The 22,537-nt window shown below is 42.8% G+C and overlaps 1 protein-coding gene and 1 long non-coding RNA gene across 5 annotated transcripts in view; one reads left to right on the top strand and one right to left on the bottom strand.

Annotated features, from left to right (window-relative positions):
- Positions 1 to 22,537, bottom strand: part of Hr4 (nuclear hormone receptor 4) — a 140,450-nt gene that overhangs the window by 38,081 nt on the left and 79,832 nt on the right. For 2 of the 4 annotated variants that reach the window (XM_086908122.1, XM_086908125.1), the window contains exon 1: positions 1,722 to 4,398. The exons of the other annotated variants lie outside the window; for them this stretch is intronic. The gene's annotated coding sequence lies outside the window, so the exon portion shown is untranslated. Of the gene's footprint in view, positions 1 to 1,721; positions 4,399 to 22,537 lie in introns of those variants that run through there. 4 annotated transcript variants of the gene reach the window in all.
- On the top strand, positions 3,303 to 5,038 carry LOC147657588 (uncharacterized). Its single transcript, XR_015292077.1, has 2 exons — positions 3,303 to 3,419; positions 4,395 to 5,038. It is a non-coding gene; the product is annotated as an uncharacterized LOC147657588 (long non-coding RNA).

Raw genomic sequence — 22,537 nt, 5'->3', positions numbered from 1 at the left:
TCTTCGTAATTTACGATGGAAATTTTATTACCCTGTCTTGACGAATGGAAATAACGTAAGCACGGCCAATAAAATTACAATTGGTTAACGCGTATATGGTTGGTTAAAATGTTTACGCTTACTGAACCACTTTTCGCTTCGTGTAATATCTATGGGTCAAAAACTATTTTTACTTTTACGTTTTAGCAAGTTTCTTCCGCGCGTTGCATCGTTATCCGAGCAAAACTAACCTATCTCGATGTCATCGGCTACCGACGCGCCGCTCTAAACTTTACACGCGCCAGACCGTGTTAACTTCGCATCGAGCGTTATCGTCAAACGGGTCAATTGGATTTCGCGTAGATGCAATTTCATCTTTATTCTTTTCGTGAGAATTTGCCTTTGAATTCGGCCGCCACGAGAGATCCAATCGTATTTCTATTTCTCAAAACGCATCGTTATTTCCAAGTATCTTTTCACCAAACGGATAGATAGGAATTTATCAAACAACGAGCGTTATTCTAACGCGTAAGTATGAAAACGTTTGAAATAAAAATAATTGTCATCAACGACATTTTTTTATTCAGATTATTACGACTTCCACCGGATGTTTTTGCATTCGTATGATTTTTTTCGTATTTGTAGCACACAATATATATACATATAGGATGCGTAATTCTAATGCAAATAATGCAAATGTTCTCTATTACGCAGCAACTATCTCGGTCGATTTTTAAAAAATGAATTTATCTAACGGTATTTATCTAATCGCGTTTTTTTCCTCCCACTTTCGTTCCACACGCGACGAGTGGCGCGAAACCTGGTGAATTTTTACTCTTACGCAATTGGTGGAAAAGGTACGAGCCACCGACTTCCCGTTAACAAACTGCACCGTTGTTGCATTTACCTGCAACAATCGTACGACGCAGTCGACTCGTGTATCGCCTCGTCTCACGTATTTATAGATTACAGAGAAACTGTTCCGCCCTACCGTGAACGAGCGATCGTGCAAATTGATCTACGATGATCCTGAGAATAGATAACGGCCAATTAAACGGGAAACAATAGCCTTAGGCAACCTGAACGCCGATGCTCGTGAATCAATGAAATCGAACGGGGCCCACGTACGTCCATGTTCCCCGTTCCTTTTAATCGCCGTAATCGCGCCTCCCATCGGATCGACAATGAGAAACGAGCGTCCAAGAATTAAACCAGGCTAATAAACGATCCTCTTACCTGCCTTGCGAATAAATTTCGATCGGCCGCCCGATAAACTTTTTATCCGTATAGTTACGAACAACAAGTAACGAAAAGGAATCCGTTCCAACTCTTTTCTCTTAATCTCGATGATTACCATTACCATATCCTCGAGGAATTATCAGAATTCGTTAAAAAAAAAAAAGATCATTCTCAATCAGGGCGCGTATTTATCTACGTAATTGAAATCCATTCAGGAAGAGGGAGAGACGGTGAACAAGTTTGTCCAACGAATTGTCACGAATTTTCGAGCAGCCGGAAGGCGCGCGTTTGTCGAACGACCTAGACCTTTCGAAATTCGAACGCTCAAATTTGCATCCATTATCATCGTATTATTCTTTCTTTCTCTCCTTCCTTCCTTCCTTCCTTCCTTCATTCTTTCTTTCGCATTCGTCCACGTGATGAACGGCGATTAATAATTAATACAAATTCGAGACTCGTTCTCTCTTAACGAAAAATATCAGGATATACATATAACGACTTACATCTTTTTCCGCTTAAGACATCCAAAACACGAAAAACGGTGGAGGAGGCAAAGCGTGTCCCGAAATCCTTTACCGCGGTGGACGGTATTGAACAAGGTCGCCGACGTGGATCGTCGATCAGGTGTTTAAGGGGGGAGGTTCGTCGTGTTACGTCAGCGTTTATACACTATTAACTGTGCGCGCGCGCGCGCACTTGCACCCACATTTACTTCCACGTACTTTTCTACGCTATAATATATATGTATATTACTCGAACACACGAATACACACAGGTAAACACAGGTCACTTTGATGATCTTTCTCACTCCAAGCGAGCAACGTTTCTCCAACGTCTTCTTGTCCGTTTTCTCGAGTATTTGCACGCGCTCCTTTTCCTCATTTGTTCCTCGATCCAATCCCTATCCTCGATCACACTTCGAAAACACTTGGAAAGTTCACCACCACCACCACCACCACCACGTGGAAGGGAACGAAGTTATTAAGAGCTTGCGCGTCGATCGATATTTGTCGATTAAACTTGGCCGCGCGAGTTTCTCGTAAAATTACCGCGGAATCTATCCTCGAACACGAAAAATGCAGTATAAAGTGGCAGGATATAAAGATACATATACGTATAAGTCGAATGGAAAACCGATATCGATCGGTTTTTTTTTTTTTTTTTTTCCCTTTTTAAGTATAAGGCGCGCCGAAAACAAAGATATCGCAAAGACGCACCACGACCCAGTTGCCCCGCGGAACTGGGTTATCCTTCGTCCAAACAAAAAACGTCTTTCCGCTTCCGAACCAAAAAACTCCTTTTTGCGTGCCTTTCGTGCAACTTCTTGGATCCCTCCTTTTCTCCTTCCTTTTCTTCTTTCTCGTTCGATCGGTTACGTAGGGAAAAAATAAACGGCGAGGCAGAAAGGAAACGAACGATGCGCACGTGGGTCGAAGGTTTAAAAATGGCGGAAGCACTTTCTTCCCGATTCCTTTCCTATAATTTCCTCTCTCCTCCACAATATAATCAAAGGTTATGCTTCTTTTTTCGTCCCTTTCCCCTTCGTTGCACCGATTTATCAATCGAATCGAGATGCCCGCCAATGCGAGCACGGCGTCCAGTTTATCGTCCCGCGTTTCTTATCGGGACCATTCATGTCGGCCGATTTTCAACACGAGAACCGAGCGCGCGTGGACCGAAATGGCAGTCGTGTAGCGTGTCTTGCGTAACCCCTCCTTTGTTTTTTTTTCTCTCGCAAGCAATATCTCTCTCTCTCTCTCTCTCTCTCTCTCTCCACGATTTCGATCGATCGAAGGATCGATCGTTCGAGGAGCTAGCTCTTGCTCGCGTGGAATGGAAGGGAAAAGAAACGAGGATCTAAGAAAGAAACGGGATATCGGTTTCCCGCGTTGCGCGTATCATCGATCGGCGTTGGCAGTACGTAATTTCGTATCGTTAGAATAATGAAGGAGGAGGAGGAGGGGGGCGCTGTACCAATTTTGGCTGACCTCGTCACGTGATCGACGCGGATCTTCCTCCTCCTGGCTCGGGCCAGTCTCTCCTCCTCTGGCAGTGTGCGATTCCCGATCGAGCCGGGCCGATCGTCCCGCTCTCCTCTCGCTCTCCCGGATCGATCGATCGGCAGTGGGAAGGGAAAAAAATTGGAGGAGGAGGAGGAAGAATTTCGAGGAGAGACGAAAACTCACCACGGTTGTTCCACGGTGCGCCACGGGTTGTTGTTCAAGGGACGCGGCTCTCCAACGCGATTGTTCCGTTTTTGCTCCTTCGCTCGGCGCATGCTCCGCCGATTGGCGCACGCACACGTATAATATATATATATATATACGCGCGTAGGTACACGCACACACACACACACACACACGCACGCACACACGCACACAGGATACACGTCGAGGAGAGAAGACGCGTCGTACGCGGTGACTTTGGCCGTGGACGAGAGGCGGCCGCGTTGGATTAAGAAGGAGAGGGGGGAATAAAGGGGAGGCGAGTAATAATCACAGCGAGAGCGTAGCAAGGTGCGCCGTGATGATCGATCACGGCGACGTCGTAAGCGATTAGTCGTAATTGGCAGTGGTCGAGTGGTTTCGCTTTTTTCGAGATCGAGAGTTCGGCGCTTTTTTCTTTCTTTTTTCCCTTCCTCTCCCTTTTTCTTTCTCCTCTCTTTCGAAAAAGTTTTCGTCACACTTTCCTCCGTCCTCGATCTATCATTTCAACCACGAAAACGCGGAGAAGTAACACTTTCTTTGTCGCCTCCTATTCGTCGTCCGACTCGTTTCCTCTTCCTCTTCTTCCTCTTCCTCTTCTCCCTCTTCCTCTTCCTCTTCTTCCTCCTCTTCTTCTTCTTCTTCTTCTCGTTGTTTCGTGACGAGAGGAGGAGGAGCACGCGCGTGTTGTTCCAAGCTGGTGGAACGATGGTGGTGACCGATGATCATCGATGCGAGTGTTTCGTACCGCGATACGGAGAGGGGGGGGGAGGGGGAGGGTGGTGAATATTTCTCGCTCGATCCCACTTCCGGCTCGAGGCCCGATATGCACTTTCTCCCGATACTATCGTTTCCCCGTCTGTCGTCCTCCACCCACTACTACTACTACTCTCTCTCTCTCTCTCTCTCTCTCTCTCTCTCGATTCGTCGCGAAAGAAAAAGGAAGAAACGAAAGATTTTTTTTTTTTCCAGATCGATCGAGGCCAACGTCCGCCACCGACGATAATTCTAGAAATTGATGGAACGCGTGGCGGTTGGAGAGACGAGGCGCGTTGTTGGGTGGCCGTCGGGGTTCGAGCCACGCGGCGGCAGCAGCAGTAACAGCAGCAGCAGGTTGTCGTAGGTCGGTGGAGGACGATGCGTAGCTGCCACTTCCGGCCGAGGCACGTGGGTCCTCGAAGAGGCGAAATGGGAGAAAACGGGCGCGGGACACTTCCGGGTTAAGGTTTGCGAAACGAGGAATCCATCACCATCACATCCACCACCATCGAGAGCACCACCTCCTCCACCACCATCACCACCACCACCATCACCACCACCACCACCACCTCGGTTCGTCTCTCTCTCGCGCGACGCACGCGTGTGTATATATATATATATGTATGTATTATATAGGCGCGTGTATATACGCGTGGGCCGTCCCTGTACGCGTGCACGTGCGCGCGCGCGTGTGCGTGGACGTGTTTCTCTGTCCCGTCGTGGCGAGGTGTAAACCGAGTGTCGAGCTGAGTTGGCTTCGACAAAGTAGGGCGACGACTGGGACAGCGGCCACGGGCACCAGCGCTCACCGACGAGGAACCCGTGCGCCGTGCGGTGGAGGAACTGTGGAAGTGGAAGAGAGAACCCTCCTCGTAAAACGGCAGCGTTGCTGTACTACGTTCTCCAGTAGGGGAACCTCTAACACCGCTGCAACCAGCCTAGTCGTCGATCGCTTAGCGTTACGCACGCCGCGCCGCTCGCGGAAAAACTCTGTCTCTCCGTCCAACCGCGCCTTCCTACCAGAAACCGACCGTTTCTTCGCTCTTGTTCCCTCTCTCCCTCCCACCTATTTCACTTTTCCTTTCTTCTTCTTCTCCTCCTCCTCCTCCTCCTCCTCCTTCTTCTTCTTCTTCTTCTTCTTCCTCTTCTTTCCTTTTCTTCTCCTCGTTTCAACGTTCGACCTTCGTTGTAAATCGCGCGTTACTAATTCTTCGTATTATTTTACCAAGTTGCGTCGAGGGATTCGTGAATGTTTTCGAGGGTTTAAACAAAAATTGGAAGAATACGAGGACTCGCTCGCCGCCTCGACTCGCTCGTTGTTTCATGCGCGTTTCATAAATGAAAAACGTCGTATTGTTACGTAACGCGTCGAGTCGTATTGTTGATAAAAGCGTCGTTTATACGTGCATACGCCGTGAGTACGAGAGATACGTTACGCGCGCTCTGTCCATACTCTGTCGAAATTCACGCCGTGGCTGCACTTATCGGCGTCGCGTAATTTCGATCGAGACGAAATTTTCCGAAGTCGGACCTCTTCTTCTCGAAGCGATTTTCTTTTTTTTTTCTTTTCTTTTTTTTTTTTTTTTTTTTATAGAAACCCTCTATCGCCTACATACGATATTACAAACGATATTAGAGAGTAGTAGCGCGTACTCGGTCGATGCAGATATTTTTAGAAATAAAATCGATCGATCGATCTTCCGTGGCTCGGCCTTTGCCGAGCGTTCGAGAAAGTTAGAATCAATTTCATGTCCCGGGATATATGATCGTTGATATCTCTGTGAAAAAAAGAGATCGTTCGCGAGAATTTTTGGGGATCGTCTTTTCTCTCTCTCTCTCTCTTTCTCTTTTCTTTGGGATTTTAAGCTCGTCATTGATATATTCGAAATTTTACGCGGACGAAATCACGATAAATACGTCTCGTTTCCATTCGTACCGACGAGGCACGTTTTCGAGCCGATCTCGAATCAATTTCTTACAAATCCGCTACGAGTCTAATGATCTATTTTGTCGGTTCGTAAAAAGCTTTTCGTACGACGAAAGCGGAGCGAGGAAACCGTGTTTGGAGGGAAGTATTTAGAATGAAAAGAGAAAGCAGCGAGGCATAAACTAACTGCCTTTACGAGAACTCTCGCGTTGTATACGCGCGTTCTTGTTATTCTTTTACGGTCTAGGCCACGATGTTCGATAACCGAAAAAACTTTCACCTTCCGAACCACGTTACACTCGCGAGCCCGTGACCAAGGATCGCCGATCTCCACACTCTCCACACTCGTGATCTTGATCTTTTCGATCCACTTGTTATATAAAAACAAAAACAAAGAAAGAAAGAAAGAAAGAGAATTATCTCCTTTTCCTCGATCCTCGATATAAACTCAAAATCGTGTTAAACTCAAATCTCTCTCGTTCGTGTTTTTGTTTCGAATTATACCAGCTCTTTTCGATCGATAATTGTTACTTGTACTGTACGATACGATCGAACAGAAAGACGGGGGGGCGGCCTCGTTATAATTGTTCGAAGATTAAAAGGACGTGGCGCGCGACACGACACGGCAGAGGAAGAGGTAGTAGTAGTCCTGCGGAAAGGAGGGCGGATGGGAGGGAGGGAGGGAACGTTCAGGTCGAAGGCCAACCGGAGCGCTCCTTGGAGCAACGTCACAAGGATCCTCCGCGTCGTTGCCCTGACCTCAAAACTAGCCGACTCTCGCTATCGCCGCTACGATTACGGATCTAGCTCCGCGCTACTCTCGCTAAGCCTCCCTTTCGAAAAAAGAAAACAAAATTTGACGTTTCTTCTCACTTCGTTTATAGAAAAAAAAAAAAAAAAAAAAAAAAACTAAGAAATCAGGAGGAATATCAATTCGAACGAATTCAATGTTTCCCACAATCCACTCGAATGCGATTCAAACTTCCCCAAACCCATATCCGAACGATTTGCCATGCCGTTGCATATTCCTCCTCCTCCTCAACCGTCATCGATTTCCTCGAATATTTAAGGAATGCCAGATCCGCGGCTGCTCGGTCGGTAATCGGCCTCCCCTCCCCTCCCCCCACCGGTTAATGACCTTTCAGCGCGCAATTGTTCGTAACGAGCGGCTTTCGGTCCCATCAGGGTCGTCGAGACTCGGCTCGTCATTTCAGCGTTGCATATTCGGGTCAACCATTGTTTGTCGCTGTATTAAGCGGCCCGTTCGCCAACCAACAATCTATTTCCGGTGGCGGATAGAGCCCGGTGGCGGCGGTGCTCTATCGCGGGCGAGATTCAACCGAGAGAGCCGCCTCCCCCTTCCCTTCCCTTCCCTCCCCTGCCTAGCTTCGGGAAGTGTGTCACTCGTCGTTCCGCTATTACCCTCCCCCCTCCTCCTCCCCCCGCTCGCGAGCCGTTTCCACGGGAGAAAGCAAAAATTACACGCTCCCGGGACACCGCATAACGAATTCCTTTTCATCGCTCGCTCGCTCGCTCGCTCGCTCGCTGCCACGCGGTTTTAGAGCGCGGTTGTCGAAGTGAACGTGGTTTTGGACGGTGGTGGGAGGGGGAAGGGAGAGGGGGCCGAGAACGGACGATTCGTTCGAGATACGCTCGCGACGTGTGTATGTACGTGTGTATGTATGGATGGACGAACACGGTCGCTTCGGTTGAGGAAGGAAGGAAGGAAGGAAGGAAGGAAGGAAGATAGATGGATTTCAGGCGTTGTTTTTCTTTTTCCTCACGAAGATGCTCTTAATCGAAAAGGGATTAAGATTGTTGCTTCTGAGGTATTATATAATGGGTTTTAGAAAATGATGATTGTTTTTTTCTCGGTCGAAGAATATATAGATAAATCGAAGATGATTGAATTTAATAAGAGATAGATTTTGGGAATGATGGTCCTTTTTTGTTTTTGTTTTTTTTTTTCTCTCTTTTCGAAGAATAGAAAAATGGAAGAATCGAAAGATGATCGATCGGTCTTTAAATTAAAGAAAGAAAAATGACAGGAAAGGGATAATGGGGGATTAAAAAATCACGTGTATACTGTGTATGAACAGAGTGCACAAGAGGGAGCGATAAAACAACGGGCACAGCTGGAGGAGGTATAAATGCCTTGATTTCTATTTCTGGTGATTTAAAGAGTGATTAACCATTGTCGTTAGTAATAACGTGTTTGCTTTTTCGCCAACGATTAATCTTCCGCCTGTATTTTCATACCACGGTTCTCGAAAAGACCCGATTCGAAAACTTTAATACCTACCTTGGACGAAGTTACTTCCGTTCTCTAAATATAAAAATATATCTCTCTATTTGAGAAATCTGGTCGAATATTCTGAAATGAAAAAGTGTACGTATGCGTCGAGGATTTCGACAAGTGATTGGAAAATCTAGAACAAAATTGCGCGAAAGGAAGGAAAAGAAGAATTTTTCGAAGATGGATAAATCTTTCTCAAAAATTTCAGAAATATTCTTCCACCAATTGACTTTGTACGATCTCCAATCTCTTATCTCATGATTCACGAAACTCTCTGATCAAAAAACTGTAAATTTACAGAAATATGAAAGAAAAATGAAAAACGAAACGAACTTATATATTATTCGAAAGAAACAACATGTATATAATAAAAACTTTATTAATTATCGCCACTTTTTGAGTTCGAGTTTACTCACTGTTTGAAATTCACAAAAAAAAAAAAAAAAAAAAGAAACAAAAAATCGTCGCGAAACGATCGAAAAAGAAGAAAGCGGGGGGGGGGAAGATTTGGAGGAGGATAAAACGATACGGCTCATCTGGATTACCCGTTTCCCGTTCCTGCCTGCCCGCTTAACCGTTCAACGTCGTGGGGTACCGCAAGCCCCACTGACTCACAGAACTACTTTCCCTTCTTTCTCGGCGAGGTAGTTACCTCCGCCGTGAACAGTGAGCCCCGTTATCCGGCCGGCTCGTCGAGAGTGAAACGTATTTCTCTCTCGTATTATACCCAACTCCTCTGCTCCTTCCCACGGAACAACGTGACCGTTCAACCCACGTAAAAACCTCTCCTCCACCTTTTCCTTCCATATTTATACATCTCGTGCCTTTTCTTCCTTTTTCTTTTCTTTCCACCGGGTTCCCCATTTTTCCCATCTCCCACGCATGCAGACATTTTAAATGAATTTCGAAGAGGATCTTTAAGAAAGAGTTTTATTTCGCTTTCGTCTTCGTCGTTGTTTCTTTTTTTTTTTTTTTTTTTTGAAGGAAACGAGTTATTTCTCTTCTTCGAAAAGGAAGAGAGAGAGAGAGAGAGAGAGAATAAGTAAACTCGATTTTATTCGAGGTGTAAAATCAAATGTCCACAGGTGTGTGGCTCTCAGGTTAGGGGAAATAGAGCGGGAAAATTCGTTGTTTCTCGGAACGAAGAACGTAGAAAAAAGAACAGAAAGACTTTTTCTATTTAGCCCGCCATGATTGCAACGTCTACTAACAGTCGAGGATAAATTGTTATTTTATTATCGCTGTAGGTGTTAATAAGCAAGGAAAATAATTCTTGTATTTCTTATCCGTGACGAATTTTCCGCCACGAGGTAAGGAAACGATATTTCGGATTATAAAAATAGGAAGGATTATTAAAGCTTAAACGTTTGAGCCAAATCGCTTGCCCCGTTATTCAACGTTGGAGAGACTTGCGGATTGTTCTTGATCAATTAACGGTTAGAAATCGTATGCGCGAACGCCAATTACTTTTTCACCCTTTACGTAACAAACTTGCGAAACAGTATATGCTCGCGAATATCGAAGGCGCAAAACGATCGTTACCAGCGCCAACGATAGCGCCGGTGAAACGAAACTGCAGTGCATAAACTGCCTTGCGGATCTTCCCGCCCGTTAGGCGACTCTTTTCCCTTTTGTTTCTCTCGAATCGAACAACAGCGTCGATAAGGTTTGAAAAGGTTATCTCCTCGTTTCGTAACCGTGCATGGCGTCAAAAATTTCCCTCCTCGAGGAGAGGACTCGAACGCTCTGCTTCTCTCTAATTAAAATCTGGAAACCGTGAACTCGGCTGTAATGACTCCCCTTAATGATTTGTACATAACCGGGGGAGATAACTGTGGCGCCTTAATGAAACTTGGGAATCGAGTCGCTTCGTTCGTTTTCGCGAACGAAATCGAACGGCGAATCGACTTGCGTTGCTATTAAAAAAATTTACTATAAAATTTCGAATGGGAAAAAATTGTCTCCACGGTTACTTCTCTGCAATTACGTTTTAATATATTTAAGGAAAAACGCTTTGATTATATTAATTACACGTATAATTATATATAATAAATAATTAACACGTGTAATTAATTATAATTATGCGCAGTGCGAATCACTCTTTCGCATAATGCATACCGTTATGCATAACCGTTATCATCGCGAAAGAATTTCATGAAAATTAATATATAACCAGCGCCGGTTCGTTGTATAAACAATGTTAACATATGTAAACATCTCTGACCGATCAAATTTAGACCAAAACAAGAGCATAAAAATATCTCTCTTACAACTCGATAAATAAACCTTGAATTATATATATATTTTTTTTTTCTACAATGCTCTTCGAGAATGTGGCCAATCTGTACCCAAGTAAATTACGTAAATAACCAATATATATATATACACACATATATATACACAAAAATATTACCACGCAATATAACAACGAAAGACGTTTCGTTTCGTGTATCTCGTATACGCGTATTTCCGAAATAAGTCGAAGAGAGAGGGCGAGGTAAGACGCGCGAGGTGATTCTCCGTATGGAGCGAGATAAAGTGCGAGAGGACGGCGAAGTAGTGCGGACAGAGGAGAGGAGGTTTCACTGCCAGCCAGCCAGGCAATAGCGTGGGTCGAACTTTGTTGCCATTGTACGTTGAGCGCGAGGAGAAACGCTCGCTTGGCTTTAGCATCGACGCGTTTAGACCTAGCCTAGGAGCACCGCCGCGACGAGCGTACATCGAGTGAGGAGAGCGAGAGAGCGCGAGAGAGAGAGAGGAGTGGGTAGAGCGAGGGGCGAGGAGGGGAAGGGTTTGGGGGGGGGGGAAGAAGAGAGAAATAGACCTCCTCGAGATCGTGTTCCTCGATACGCGCGTCCCACATACGAGAGCTTTTCAGTAGGAAGCTCGGGAACTCGCTCAAGTTTAAAACGTCGGCTTGGAAAACGGAGACTCGGAATTTTTTTCCTTTTTTCTTTCTTTCTTTTTTTCAGAATCTCTTAGGAGTCTCTTAACTTTATAAGTTGATTTTGGTTGATCACAGGCGAGTGATAAAAAGATCGATTATTCTTCTTCTCGAAGATGAAGGAGAAAAAAGAGATTTAATTGTTTCGACTGATCGAGGAAGGGAGTTCGGTTTAATGGACGTACGAGTAAAGTTATTTATATTTATCGTGAATAATATGACGTAACAATAAGTCGGAAATAAATTGTAGCGAAAAGCGGATCAATTGTAATAATTAATATGTAATTGCTGCAAAGTAGTTTTATTCGAGGTTTTTCAACGGGTTAATGCCCAATGTCTGATTTGAAACGTTGACGTTTTTCCTTTTCGAAGCAGAAGAAGAATTTCGATGAGAATTTCGTTCGAGTCGATTCGATTGCAACGAATATAATTTAAAGTGGAAAGAGGATTAATTTTTCTTGACGGGGATGAGATTTAAAGTTTCGAGAAGAGGTGTCTTGCAAGATTTTCGACTCGTTTAAATCGAAATAGATACAATGGATAATTTGAAGCGGAAACGGATTAATTTTTCTTCGAGGAAGGGGATTCAAGTTTTCCATTAAGCCTAACCGCTCGAGTTTAAACATTCTCTCTCTCTTTCCCTCTCTCTCTCTCTCTTGGACGGAGAAGAAGAACTTCTTCGTTTAAATTGGACGCAATGTATCATACACGGGAGACTCAAATTTCGACCCGATCTCCTATCCGGATGTTGGATTTCATTTTCCTTAGCGCAATGATTCCTTAAGCCGCGTCCTCATCGAACCAACGAGGACAAATTCAATTCGGCTGAATATCGCTTTCAAAATTGCTGTTCTCGAAGTAGCGGTGATAGAGGCTGGAAGTGGAAAAAATTATTTTTTTTCCCCGAGTTTGAGCTTATATCGAGATACTTAATTTTTAGAAAGCGATATTGCTTTTTATCGTAATTTATTATTTCGTTATAATACAACATAAAAATATGATTAATCAATTATGAGTAATCAATAATATATATATATATATATCAATAAATGCTTAAATAAAAATGAGAAGAAATTACAGTTTTTTTTTTTAAATATGGATTATAACATTAAAAATATAATAAAATTCACTATTCGACTATTTTTCTTATAAATTTGAAAATTTGAATTCAATTGTTTCGATGCAACGTGCAACAACCATACATTAAAACTCTTATAGATTTAAAATTTTTAATCCTCTTTTTAAATGTTTACAGATTAAACAAAATACGCGTTTATATATAGCCAGATCTACCGATCGATTTTTCTATTTTTTTACTTCAAGTTACATTATACGTTTAATTCTCCTATATACACTTGTATATTTATATATCCTTTATATATCGATTACTTGTATTTTCTTTTTCATTCCTTTCCTTTATTGCAATATTAAATTTTCTTTATTGCATTTATCACGTAGAATAGAAAGCAATATCGTTTTCCAAAGATTCTAAATCTCCTCAAATATATATAACGTGAAAATCGGAAGTGGGCAAAAGAAAGAAAAATAACTTTGTCCCCAGTTTTGGCCCTATCTTTCCAACCACTAAGCGGCGTCACGTTCCGTTTAGTTCCATGCCCCTTCTACGCCGCAACCACCGCGGCGTAGAAAGCGTTGGCTCGCTTATTATCACTCGGCCACTTCCTCGTCGCTCTGACCTTTCCCTGACCGTTTCTCCTTTTCCTCGCGAAATGAAAGCAGCCACGATTCCCATCTCGCCGCTACGAACCTACGATTCCAACCAACCTGTGAATCGACCAGATTCGCACCAGACTTGGAGGCACCATTCCTAGAGAAAGTTGGCTCCGAAGAATCGGCCTTGTTCCCCCAATATTATCAGAATCGTCACGCGGAATCAACATCGCGCATTGGAAACTGGACTCGATGATCAAAATTTGTATAGCAAAGTTTATTATTATTACACGAATATTTATATTAACACGTATTTACGTAATTACATTTTAGAAACTGTTGTCACCTTGAATTGGCGACCTTTTTAAATACGAGTGCAAACTCGTTAAAACTAGAGAAATTTAAGTTTAGGAAGAAACTTGTCTATTTTTCAATTAAATTTCGTCCGCTTCGATCTACTCGATCCATTGATCGTAAAGGAAAAAAGAGACGAATACGGGTGTGAAAGTTTTTATTCCTTTTCAAACTCGCCGCCGGTTTCCCTCTCCGCGAAATATGATTGAACGTTAATTTCTCCCTAATCTCGTTGAAAATCGCGGGAAATTTCGCCACGAATCGGTCCTTGTTTATCGCGCGAGCCTCTTCTTAATCCCCTCGATTACAGAAATCGAGATTCGTGGCTCGCGCGTTTCTGGTGAAAGCTGGCCGGCGTTCACCAGCCCTTGACCTTCCCTCGGCCGAATTCCGAACGAATCGGCCGGTTTCGTAAACTCGGCTCGGTGAAAGGCTGGAAAAACTGTGTTGCTTTAACCGAGGTTGAAAGCGATCCCGTCACGAGCGAAATCGAAAGGATTCCTCCCCTCCCCCCTCGGCGACTTTGCTCGCCCCTTGGACGGCGTCGTTGAGAGACGATGATCGCGCACGTGACGCGCGCGTCACACCCGGCGCCGCTTTCGCAACACTTTCCCCATTGTTTGAAAAAGGGAAAAAATAAAATGAAGCCGTCCCTCGAGGTCGTTCAACCGATTCAACCGAACCGGCGCTTTAAAACAGGTCGTTCAACCTTGCCCGCTGCCTTTTCGTTTTTCCGGGCTCGAAATATACGACGAGATACAATCCGGATTGTCGATGATCGGATTGGAAACAGCGGCGTTGCCTCGTCACGCGGCCTCGTGCGCGTGATAATAAAATGGACGGAACGCGTCGTGAATGTTCGATTAAATTTGTTTACGCGAGAAATCGGGAAAATCGCGTTCTCGCCTCCGTGGATGTTTAAGAATTCGTGAATACTGATCGAACGGACGCGAAAAATTCGTAACGATTCGTTCCATTACAAAATTGGAGAAGCGACTAATTGAAAATTTGGAATAAATGTTTTATGTAATTATTATTGCAATTATTATTAATATTTTGAACGATAAATATAATAAGTTTTTATTCGTAACTGTTCAAACTATTATTTATCTGGATCAAAGAAAAATGGATCGAAATTTCGGACGTTCGTTCCATTACAGAATTGGAGAAGCGACTAATTGAAAATTTGGAATAAATATTTTATGTAATTATTATTGCAATTATTATTAATATTTTGAACGATAAATATAATAAGTTTATTCGTAACTGTTCAAACTATTATTTATCCGGATCAATGAAAAATGGATCGAAATTCGTTCCATCCAGAGTTGGAAAAACGAGTAATTGAAAATTTCGAATAAATGTTTTATGTAATTATTATTGCAATTATTATTATATTTTGAACGATAAATATAATAAATTTTTATTCGTAACTGTTCAAACTATTATTTATCTGTCGTGGATCAAAGAAAAATGGATCGAAATTCGTTCCATCCAGAGTTGGAAAAACGAATAATTGAAAATTTGAAATAAAAGTTTTATATAATTATTAATACAATTATTATTATATTTTGAACGATAAATGTTCAAACTATAATTCACCTATCGTGGATCAAAGAAAAATTCGTCCACCTGATCGAATTGGAAAATTCGAACAATTCGTTCCATCTAAAATTGGAGAAATACCTAGTTAAAAAATTTCGAATAAAAATTTCATATAACTACTTATTAAAATGCTCCCTCGTATAGTTTCAACCGTTCAATTACATTTTAATAAATATAATAATCTTATTATTCGTAACTTCAACTGTTCAAACTATTATTTATCTGTCGTGGATCAAAGAAAAGAACGGATGCAAAATTCGGACAATTCGTTCCATCCAAAACTGGAGAAGTAACCAGTTAAAAAATTTCGAATAAAAGTTTTATAACAATTACTTGTTAAAACGCAATTAATCGCGATTACCATTACATTTTGAACGACAAATATATATATATATATATATAAAAATTTATTGGTAGCTAAGATCGTTCAAACTGTCATTTACCCACCATCGAGTAAGAATTCCCTTCTTCGTTCACGCTCATTGTCCCGGTCCCAGAATGAATGAGACCGAGGGTTGCGTTTCGCGGGCACCATGAGAAACGATTATTTTCACGTTTCGTGTTCACACGATATCGAGAGAGAGAGACCTGCGAACGCGTCCATTCCTACGTGCGAACCACGGTTCGAGGAATCGATTGCGTAAATGTAGGAAGCGCGGATGCATTCACCTTTCGAGCTCCCTTCTGCAGCCTTGCTCGCCCAGTGCCTCTCATCCTCCTTCTGATTTTTCAAATAAGTCGTCCGAATTAATTTCTCTCTCTCTCTCTCTCTCGAGCCAATGGATATCGAATTCGAAACGAGAAAACTCCTTTTCGTCCCGAAGTTACGTCAGCGATTTATTAACGGGACGGGTTTCGTTTCGATCGATATTTCTCGCCTCGTCGCAGGATTCATCGCACGATCGCAGGTGTAACTTTGAAATAGCAACGTACTTTACACGTTGAAATTAATTTCGAACGAATCGTGGCACGAGATTATAAGTTCGACCAAATTACAATTATAGATATATATTCTCGAATAAAGAAGAGCAAAGCTTTTTATTCCCCTTAAGAAAGGGAAAGCGATGTTCAAATCTCGAAAAAAAAAAAATCAATTCCGTTCGAGAGGGAGGGAGATCGGGTCAGAGAGCGAGAAACACGAAACGAATCGTTGGAACACGATCCAGCTAACGCGGAAGCGCGAGTATTCGATTTTCGAAATCGCGATACAATGTATACCAGGAGGCATATTGACTCGCCTATAGCTAGAAGCCTTAAGCCGCGCGCTATACTGTGAAGCTTGGTGGACTTCCGCGCTGGACTGGATCGAATTTCTCAACGGACGACCGCCACGCGTCTCTCTCGATCGCGTCCTGCTCGCTCCTCGCGCATCTCGTGCGGCCGTTTGCTTCTCCTCCGACTTTCTCTCCACGGCTCTTCGTTGCCAACCGGTTAAACCGTGCGCCGTCCGCGATAGATATAATAATGGCCCGTCTGCTCGTGAGTCAATACACGGTGAAACAACACGCGCGATCTAGCGTGGCCGGATTACGGATTTATTATATTGCGTAATTTTATTCTGCGCGGTTAAATAACATGGACGAGAGTTAGAATAATAATAATAATAATAATAGGAAAAATGGAATTACTTCGAGTATATGTATATATATATATATATACGTGGTGTATGTATCGAAGCAACGAGTTTTTTGAAACGGTTAATTTCAAAAAATGATTTTATTTTTTATGTATCTTTGGACGTGAGGAAAGAAATATTGAGCTATATATATATCGTTGTTTCGCGCCATCTTTCATCTTTCTTATTTCGTTGACAGGAAAATCCTTCTTGACTCGTGTTAACGTAACGTGGATCCGTTTATTATTCTTATTCTTCCTTCTTCTCTTACTTCGTCATCTCTCTTCTCGTCAATTTCTATTACGAATAGAAGCAGAATTTCGTTATTCGATAACGAGAAATCAAACTGATTTTCACTTTAACTTAATCATTGCCAAAGTTTTACATTAACTTGTGAAACTTTGAGAACAATATTTCTATTGTCACTGATTCTATTTTATTTGAGGTAAGAAAATCTTAGCCATATATTATTCTACATTTTATGTAAAAAAGAAATTAGGAATCCATTGACGATGTTCTAAAAAAATTAAACGTAAATAAATATTGTCGCCGTTCGAATACGAGAATCAACTCTCGAATTATCGCATCAAATCATATGGTTCCTGAGAGTCAAAAAGGGATACAAGTTAATCATCGTACGTAAAATTAAACGCGATATTGAAAAATCAGAATATGTAAGAAACTTTGCTGTGAACTTAGTCCCCCATTTATAGAATGATAGAAAATATTTTTGAAATCGTCATAAGTAATATTCATTTGTACAAAGTAAAATTTCCTATTACAAAAAAAAACTATAAGAAGAAAAAATGGAGGATACAAATTAATGAACTAAAGTATGTAAAAAAAACTTGCATTTATAGAATATAAAAAAAATATTTTCCAAGTCGCCATAAGTAACGTTCATTCATTTATACATAAATTATTTTCTACAAAATTATAAAATTATATTCTACAAAAAGAACCATAAAAAAAAAAAAAGAAAAAAAGGAGGATACAAATTAATGAACTAAAGTATGTAAAAAAACTTCGCTGCATTTATAGAATATAAAAAAAATATTTTTCCAAATCGCCATAAGTAACGTTCGTTTGCGTGTGCGAAGTACAATTTTCTAAAAAAAAAAATTATAAAAAAAAAAAAAAGAAGAATAACAAATTAACAAGCCGAAACGGGCTTGGCGAAGATCGGTCTCGATTCGCGAGGAGTCAGTCACGCGACAACGATTAAGCCTCGGCCACGATTCTACTACGTTCAAGTTTGCTTATTGATTGGAATTACGTCCCGCGAACAGGCGCTAGCCAGTTATGTAAGCCAGCCGGTTAACTAAATTTCCAATAATTTCCTTTCGCCTCGCGCGGCCTGTTATTACGTCACAAACGTCTAACATTTTCCGCGTTCTCGTATTCTCTTTTCTGTCCTTTCACGGGACACCAAGCCAAGGAGAGAAGCGGTCGAAATCCACTCCGCCGGAGTGGAGGGTAAACAGCGTCTGCGGGACAGTAACAAGTAACGAAATTGATAAGGGTATTGGACGAGAAAACTGGAAACCGGGGAATCCGGTGGGTTGATCGTATGATAATCGAGACGAAAAAAAAAAAAAGAAAAAAAAAGGAAAAGAAATAACGCGTATCTCTCTGGACACGCGTTTCCTCACTGAGTGGTTCAGCTCGATAAGTAAGGTAGTAGTAAACAGGTAGTAAGCGAGATTTACTGCCCGGCAATTAAGAAATCGAAAGTCGAAATGCAAGTCGATTATTATTTTAGGAGCAGCGAAGTGAAATTTCGGATCCTTTCACGCGTGAACGTATCAACTTCGATCCGTCGAAAATGTCGGAAAATTCCTTCCTCCTCTCCCTTCGTCGAGAATGAAAATCCAACGAATCTTTGGAAAAGAGTTCGTCGAACGAACGACAAAGAAATCTCGAATTTCGCGCCTCTCTTCGACGAATTCTCCGCTCTCGAAAGCCACCACAATTTTATTAAACGCCTCGATCGTTGTTCGCGTAACGCAACGGCTCATCATATATTATTCCTCGCCTCCTCCATTCCCCCCCCCCCTCCCTCTCTTCCTCCCATCGACGGTTGAATTTTTTAAATTGGCATCCCCTCGTCCTACGCCACTGTTCCCTCTCCTCGTCCAACCCCCCCTTGGAACGAGCGTTTCCCATGATGCACACGCACACACTATACATATCGAGGGAGGGAGGGAGGGTTTGGAATGACGTCACCGAGGGGTGGAAATGCGGGGAGGGAGCGGGGATGGTGGTGGAGGGGTGGGAGTAGGGGTTGCGCCGGGGTGAATGACCGACCTAGACTCGAAGTCAGGGGTGTGCAATGTATGAAACCATCCGTAATAGCAACCCTCCTTCAAAGCGATCTACAAGGGTAGGCTTTAGCACCCTCTTTCTCTTCTCCTCGTGTTTGTGCTCTTCTTCCTCCGCCCCGTGTTAGACCAGAGGGAGAGATGACTAAGGCGCATAACTCGTTGTGCTGTTTCGAGTGTTTTAACGAACGCGCAGTGTTGCGTCCAAGACGTTTTTCTTCCTTTTCTTTCTTTTTTTTTTTTTCTTTTTCTATCATTTTGTCGAAGGTTTCGCTTCGTCTTTTCGTGCTTTTTACAAGCAAAAGATCCGAAGGATGGATAAAATTGACGACGACAAAGATGACGATTCTCACGCGCGAAATCGTTCCCTTTTTATTTTATTTTATTCTCGGAACGGAAATATCGCTGTATGTGCGCGACAGTGTATTGTGACTAAGATGGAGGATTCCAAGTTTTTCTTTTTTTCCCCTCTTTGTCTTTACTTTGTGTTTGGAGAGGGGAAAAAATTGCGCGACGCTCGTAACTAATTCGATCTTATCTCCGCGGCAATATATCGTTTTATTTACCGTTACCATTTCTAGATTTTTATCGCTCGAAACAACTTTTCTCCCCCCCATCCCCCTCCTCCTCCTCTTCAACATCCGCGTTGCATTCCGTTCACACCGTCACCTACACACTCGTTATTTCTGGTTAGAATTTTATTTATAAACAGAGACAGGTTCGTTTCTTTATTTAGACGACGACGACGACGACGACGACGGGGGCGAATGTTGGCACGTTCGAGGAATAAAGTGGTCGGTGGAATCTCGAAAGCCGGATCGGATCGGTTCGTCTACGAAATTCAAGACGAGGTCCCCCCCCCCCGATTATGGTTCGTTCGAGGTCATAAGATCATCGATGCAGATCGGTGCTTCTGTGCGCCGATGACTCGGTGTCCCAGAAAGATAAAGGCCGTTCCCTGGCCGGCAAACTGACGTGGGGTTTTAAGGTGAATCGGGTGCACGAATAGGGTAACGCGATCGATAGCTGACCAAAAATAGGATCCGCCGCTCGACTCCGTTCGAAACCGTTTTATTAGAAAATACACGCTTCTCCACTCACCGAACCGATCGAAAACGGAACGCGTTCGGAAAATTATCCAAACGAGGCGACGGATATCCGGCTAGATATCGTCTCAAGATATTGGGCCGAATCGAATTTGACGCGTTCTAAATTAAATAATTCGAGCGAATCTATCCCACTCGCTCCCCGGTGGATTCCAATCGTGTCGACGTTACGTTAAAATCAACTGACAAGGAAAAAGCGTAAACGTGAGATGATTCGAAACCATTCCCCGCTACTTTCCTACTTTAAAGTGGAAAACCAAAATTTCCCTTTTAGAAAGAAATCGTCGAAAGTGACGTCGGGTGAAAAAAATGGGAAGGAAAAATGCGACGGTATTGTATATATATATATATATCGGTAGTGTCGGTTCAGGTTGTTGCATGCACGAGGGTTTAGGTCGGCCGTTTCTCTGTGGCGTTGCCGCTACACACCACGTGGTCCGTATTGATCCTCTTCGGTGGCCACGATGAAGGAGAGGCGAGCGAAAGAGGGGGGGATAGGGGCGAGAGAGGAGGTCAGCGCCGATCCGTTCGAAACCTTCCTTCTCTCTCACTCTTTCTCTCTCTTTCTCTCTCTGACGTACGACCGCCACCTTCTCCGCAACCCTCCAACCTCTCTCTCTCTCTCTCTCTCTCTCTCTCTCTCTCTCTCTCTCTCTCTCTCTCTCTCGTCGCGGAGGGTAGCAGCCTAGTGCCCCTACCTTTCGGTCGTTCACCCTTCGTACATACACTCGATTCCGATTCTATCCACGTTCTCTCCTCCTGTTCCTTCCTTCTGTCCCCTGCTGCCTTCCGCGCTCTCTTTTTCCGCCTTCCGTGCAACATCCACACTCTGTACTTGACCTCGCGGAGAAGCGTATTAAGAAAGCGGATAAAGGAAGGGGAGGAGGGAGGTGGGGAGAGGAGAGGAGAAAAAAAAAGTGGAAAGGATGACTGAGAGGAGAGGTGGATCTCTCGATGGAGTGCATTTTAAAAATTTTGCGTCCTGCATCCTTTCCACTTTTCTTTTTTAAATCTTAATTTTAATTGAGAGAGAGGGGAGAAGAGAGAGAGGGGAGAAAAGAGAGAGAGAGAGAGAGAGAGAGAATGAGAAGAGGTGGTGAATACTTACTTATTTCGATTAGTTTGATAAGCTGGTTGAACGAAAATATATGATGGGAGCTTACCTGAAACAGAGAGGAGAAATGGATGGTGAATGTTTCTGTGTGTAGTGTGCGTTTCGTTTTTGTTTTGTTTCGTTTCGTTCCGTGTCGCCCTTCGAAAAAGGTTAAGGTCGTTAAAGGAATGTTGCGACAGGTAAAGGCGCGCGTATATATATATATATATATATATGTATATACATACAGTGCGTGCAATATCGTAAAATAAACTTGCGTAAACTCGAGAAGAGTAATTTTTTTTTTCCTCGAAAGGAGTTTATTTTTTTTTTTGATAATTTTCATTGAATTTTTTCTACGTGATATAATTTGATGGAAAAAAAAATAGATAAATAAATTTCCGTATGAGTTTTTCAGAGTTTGCAAGTTTTTTTCGTTTTCGCGACTCGACTTTAACGAGTTCTCCGGCGACTGTACTCGACGGTGTCAAAACAACACCACGAAGCATCGTTTCCTATGCGTTCGAGCGCGTTCGATACGAGTTAAAGAAAGACAGAGAGAGATCTCGAAACGACTTTTACGACAACCTTTGCTTCGCACCTTGGTAAACTGCGGGGAAACGGGGGAATGGAGGAACAGCATATCTCGAATCCCAAAGAAGTTTATTTAACACGTTTATGCTCGAAAGAAAATATTTTCACTCGCCATTTCCATTCTGCGCCAATAATTTATAACAACCACAAAATCATCATCGGTTAATATTTATCGCGTAAAAAGAAAAATTTATCCACTCATTCATATTCCAAATTAATTTTTCAGACACGCGAATATCAAGGATCAAGTGTTTGTCATTCGAGGAACATTCGCGGATAAGTTCTCTGATTCCCTTCGAATATCGATACAATATCGATAATTTCGATAATTCCTGTATCGATTAATCCACGTGCGGTAAAAGCAGATGTCAGTGAACCGACCCCTGAAAAGCATCCTGATTCATAGCTCACGGACCAATGGAGGGCTTCGACCCCAGCGATCAAGGTCATTGATCTTTCAAGGGGGATGAACTTTTCGCTGCTGGAGGCCGCTACGAATCGACCGTAATTTCGGCTCACCCCGTATTTTCATCCCGATTCCAAACGATAATTTTCAATGCAATATATATACATACGTATATATACATATATACACACACACATATACATATACACACCGATCCTTTGTAACGAAGCAACGAGAATATCTCCATCGAAACGAATTACGTTTGATTTCCGATAAATTGGCAAATTGGTGGATTTTCCACCGATGGAAAATCATCGATTCCGATTAACTATCGGAGATTCGCAATTAGGCCACGCCTAGCCTACTTTCCTCGAGTGCGTTCACCTCGTCCCGAGGAGGGGGTGCGCTCTCTCCCCTCCCTCGC

The sequence above is a fragment of the Apis florea genome, unplaced genomic scaffold (assembly GCF_048593485.1).
Source record: "Apis florea isolate Af1SG1 unplaced genomic scaffold, ASM4859348v1 contig_3068_pilon, whole genome shotgun sequence".
NCBI lineage: Eukaryota > Metazoa > Arthropoda > Insecta > Hymenoptera > Apidae > Apis > Apis florea.
The sequence above is the reverse complement of the archived record's forward strand: the minus strand, read 5'-3'. Positions and strand labels throughout refer to the sequence as shown.